Source organism: Sapajus apella, unplaced genomic scaffold (assembly GCF_009761245.1).
Source record: "Sapajus apella isolate SASKATOON/1434 unplaced genomic scaffold, GSC_monkey_1.0 scaffold136, whole genome shotgun sequence".
NCBI lineage: Eukaryota > Metazoa > Chordata > Mammalia > Primates > Cebidae > Sapajus > Sapajus apella.
In genome coordinates, this window is record NW_022437076.1 from 2324258 (window position 1) to 2329214 (window position 4957).

At 49.9% G+C, this 4957-nt stretch overlaps 1 long non-coding RNA gene across 1 annotated transcript; it reads left to right on the forward strand.

Annotated features, from left to right (window-relative positions):
* The first annotated feature begins 466 nt into the window (after positions 1-466).
* On the forward strand, positions 467-1171 carry LOC116540106. The gene is made up of 2 exons (XR_004264305.1): positions 467-836; positions 929-1171. It is a non-coding gene; the product is annotated as an uncharacterized LOC116540106 (long non-coding RNA).
* Positions 1172-4957: the final 3786 nt, after the last annotated feature.

Consider the following 4957-nt stretch of genomic DNA (forward strand, 5'->3'; position numbering starts at 1 on the left):
CTAAGCCCCGGTCTCAGGGCGGAGGAGGCCGCAGCCCCGAGTCCTGGCACAGCCTCTCGCCCAGGACTTTCCCTCCCTAAAGCCTGTGCCAGGTTTTCAACACGCTCTGCTCAGATTTTAAGTCTCCTATTGTGCATGAAAATGCAATTCCCAGGCGGGGCGCGGTGGCTCACGCCTGTAATCCCAGCACTTTAGGAGGCTGAGGCAGGTGGATCACCTGAGGTCAGAAGTTCGAGACCAGCCTGACCAACATGGTGAAATCCCATTTATACCTAAAATACAAAAATTAGCCGGGCATGGTGGTGTGCGCCTGTAATCCCAGCTTCTTGGGAGGCTGAGGCAGGAGAATCGGTTGAACCCGGGAGGTGGAGGTTGCAGTGAGCCGAGATCCCACCACTGCACTCCAGCCTGGGTGACAAAGCGAGACTCTCTCTCTCAAAAAAAAAAAAAAGAAAGAAAGAAAGAAAGAAAAGAAAAAGAAAATGCGATTCCAGGCGGGCAGCTTTGTCTCCCCCGTGTGATTTCCCGGAGACCCGGAGGTCCTGGGAAGCTTGAAAGGGACTAGCGGATGGGAGCCGCGTCTGGTGTTTGAAGCCAGCGACCTTGTCCCGAGTCTCTCGGGGCAAACGGCCTTCCAGCAGTTCAGCACCACCATTCTCACCGGGGTTTGGCTCAGAATGCAAACGACAGTTTCCAAATTCCCTAATTCCGGAAACGCTGGGAGGGACAAAGGTTTCAGGCCTCGACTCCTGCGCCTTCCCAGGAGGCTGCAGGCGCTGATGATCCAGGCTCGGGCTTCCCACCCAGGCCCCGGCGGCCGGGGTGTGTCAAGTCAGGTCTGTAACTTCAGGAACCCGAATTTAGCAGCATGGTGTCTGGGAAACCCGCCCTGCGTCTCCTTCCTCTGGGTTACAAGCTGTTTCTCCAGCAGGTGGAGCTGGGAGAATAAAAACTCTGAGCCGGTGCCTGGGACCTTGGAGAGGAAGCTATCTGTGCTGAAATCCTGATTGAATGAAAATTGTTCATTATGCAAACCGTCGGGTTCAGTACGCAGAGGCAGCCCCCAGGCACAAACCCCAAGTAGCTGCTTTTTCTCTCCCCAGATTAAAACATATGAACTGCTTTGATGTAACCTTATAACAAAGCCTAATAGAAATTTTATTTCTTTGAAGTTGCCTGTCATTTCTTCTTGCCCCCCCCCATCCTATTAATACCCGTACAGTCTGGGATATGTAGCCGAGTTTAGATCACATTTGAGGATGAGAACAGTGTGTTTTCCACGGCAGTGGCCTGACATTAAATACAGTTACACTGCTTGCAGTATGTTTAATCTCTTGGGGGTTCCCCCCACACACACACTGCTATTTATCATGTTAATAGAATGCTACAGAATATCACATTATGCAATGTGTTTAAATTGATAAATTATATTAGAAAAATATTGGCTAGGAGTTTTAATGGTAAGTGGGTTTTTGTAGAAATCATTTCTCATTAGGAGATCAGCTGCTTACAGGGTGGAAATTGTAAGGATTTGGGAATACGCTATATTTATGACCTATTTGGCTAATTAAAATTAAAGCATAATTTTAGCATGAAGTTACTGCAAGACTTTGCAGAGAGGGTGGAGAAAGAAACTTGCCCAAATCCAGTTACTTTTAAATGTCAGTTGCCATAACAACTTCACACGAGCCATATTTTCACTTGAAAATTCCTTTTAGGATTCGGTTGCTAAAATAATTTGCCTTAGCTCTTTTTAGGAGACACATTTTCCAATTTTCCTTCTGTGATGATTTCAAGACTTCCATCACTGTAACAAAAATGACCATGTAAACCTCAACTCTTCCTTTCTCTGTGTCCAAGAGCAGAGTGGCCCCCAACATAGAAATACAGGTTACCAGGAGGTATTCTGGAGGAAGCCTCCCCCAGGCCTTGGGGAGGGGGCCAGACTTGGGGATTCGTTGTTGCAGGAGACATTTCCCTTCTTAAGGGGAATTATGAAGCCAACAGAATTGTTTGAAGTGTTCGTATTAAGCTTTTTTGTGTCCTGGGAGTTTTGCATGAGGCAAAGGCCAGTCTGACCGTCTCAAGGAAGAATGAGTCTACTCATGTATTATGAAGGCCCACTGGGGCCGCCAGCTTGTCATTCGGTGGAACCACTGGTATTTGACGAGCGAGTGAGGCAATCCCCAAAGCATTTACTTAGAAGCAAAGTGGTAGCAGAGTAAAGTTCAGCCGCCTTTCTTTAGCTGTTTAGCTGCTAACCTTAATTCATTAGCCAATATGACCTCCGAGAAGCCCGTGCATCTACGCTGTGTTCTGGCCACGGGCACACCGGGGGGACTAGTTTCTGCCGGCCTTCAAGATCTCTCTGGGCCAGCAGCGTCATTGCTGAGGGCAAGCTCGGGGTCCCGAGGAAAAGATCTGGCGAGTGGGAAGAACGTTTCGTTTCAAAACGCTTCTGGTTCCTCCTTCCCGAAGGAGCCTGGCTGCGCTTGCTGATGGGTGTCCCTGGCAGAAGCTATAATCGAGTCTCTGGCCTTCGGGATACCGTAGCTCCTCTCTTGGGAATTGCCATGGTCCCGCCTCTCCCTTTTCCATCTTCTCTCCTCCTACGTCAGCTCTTCCGTGGGATCTCCAACGGCCACATCTTTTTGGGGACTCTAAAGCTCGAAAGTGGACAGTGGGCCCGGGCGCAGTGGCTCCTACCTGTAATCCCAGCACTTTGGTAGGCTGAGTCGGGTGGATCACGAGGTCAGGAGTTCGAGACCAACCCGGCCAACATGGTCTCGAAACCTCATCTCTACTTTAAATACAAGAATTAGCTGGGCATGGTGGCGCATGCCTGTAGTCCTGGCTACTTGGGAGGCTGAGGCAGGAGAATCGCTTGAACCCAGGAGGTGGAGGTTGTGGTGAGCCAAGATCATACCACAGCACTCCAGCCTCAGTGACAGAGCAAGACCCTGTCTCAAAAAAAAAAAAAAAAAGAGAGAGAAAAAGAGGAAAAAAAAAAAGGAAAGGGAACAGTGGGACTTCTGAGAGGAGGATGGCAGAGGAAAGAGGACACCTGCTTACCATCCTGGCCTCCTCCAGGGACTCTGCACCTCCTGATGTCCTCACATGTAGAGCAAGGAGGACATCAGTCTCTCCCACCTCACAGGGCGGAAGTGAGGATCAAACGCAGTAATTTGTGGGAGAGAAAAGGCATAAAACAGTCCATACATGTGCAAGGAATCCTAATGATGACATGTTCTCCTCTGGGTGAACCAGACTTTGGAGGCACAAAGCTCACACACTAGGAAAATCAGCCGGGCCAGGTCCGCGAGCTTTTCAAACCTCAGAGACGAGCCTTTGGAAGAGACTTTGGTGAAGGTTAGCATCTGTTTGGGGATGTCCAACATTTTGATTGTTCTGTACACGTCCGCTGAAATGTAATACTTGACATTTCTCGAGAACCCGTTGTATTTTTTTTAAACTGTGTAACTGAACTGTATGTTCAGGGAAATGGAAATCAAGCATTATTGCTTAGTTTAGAGATGAAAGTGGAGTTTCTGCTTTATCCTCACCCTCCTTTGAGGACACTCCTTCTTTCCCCACTTTCCGGCCCCCAGGCGTAGAAAATAGACTGTTCCTTTGCACATGAGGGAGGCAGCGTGGGGAGAAGACAACGTGAGGACTGGTCAGGCAGGTTTGGGTTCAAATCCCACAGCGTCCATTTTCCTGGCCTCAGTCAGAACGCATTCCCTCGTGTAGAAAGCAAGGATGATATTAACGCATGCCTTCCAGGCCAGTTGCAAGAATTAGAAATAACATACGTAAAACACCTAGCGTATCGTGGGCTTACATTTTTTTTTTCTTTTATACATCTAATTCTGGGAGACGTGGGCTAAGTTTTTAAAAATGCAGTGATGGTTGCTATCCACGCTCAAGGAAAAATCGAAATTCCTTTGGTCAATCTGGCCCTGCTGCTGGTGTCCCGGGACCCCTGGGGAGATATATTCACACCCTCAGGTGACTGGCATGAGGCAGCTTCTGAGCCTGGTGGTGACCTTCATTTCTTAGAGTTCCTGAAGGCAAATCTGGGACAGTGGGTGAGCAGCATTGCAGGCAGGTTGGTTTTGACTCAACCAAAATAAGTGCTTTCTAATGATCAGAACCAACCCGTGACATAATAGGTTGCTTTGGGGGATAATGAGCTTCCATCGCTTCCCCATCAAGCAAAGGCTGGTAAACGTCTGCCAAGCCCCGTAGCAGCAGAGCCCTGTGCTGGCCCTGGCGACCGGCGCTTCTGATGAGGACACACGCAAGGAGGAGCAGCCCTGGTCCCCGTGCGTGGCTCACACTTCCCTGTTGGCTCCCTTCCTCCCTGAGGGTGCCTGTGGGCAAGATGCTCTGCTGCAGTCTCCCACTTTAGAAACCATCTTGGAGAGAAGGGACTTGGGCTGAGTGACCCTCGAGACAGGGACATGGTTCCGACAGGTTCGGCCTGTCTTTGGGAAAGGTCCAGTGTCCCTGTGGCTTTGTCATGGATCCAAAATTACAGTTACCCGGCTGGGTGCAGTGACTCACGCCTGTAATTCCAGCACTTTAGGAGGCCAGGCAGGTGGATCCTTGAGGTCAGGAGTTCGAGACCAGCCTGGCCAACATGGTGAAACCCCGTCTCTACTAAAAATATAAAAACTAGTCAGGCGTGGTGGCAGGCGCCCGAACCCAGGAGGTAGGGGTTGTAGTGAGCAGAGGCGGTGCCACTGTACTCCAGCCTGGGCGACAGAGCAAGATTCTGTCTCAGGAAAACAAAAAACCAAACAAAAAACCAAAATTATGGTAACCCAAGGGGTGGCTGGGAAATTCCCTTGACAGCAGAGGATCCCGTGGGGGCTGGGAGAGAAGGCTTTGTCCCAGGAGCAGCTCTCTCGGTCACTGTGGCTATCACAGTAGGTTGAACGGTGGCTGCCCACAA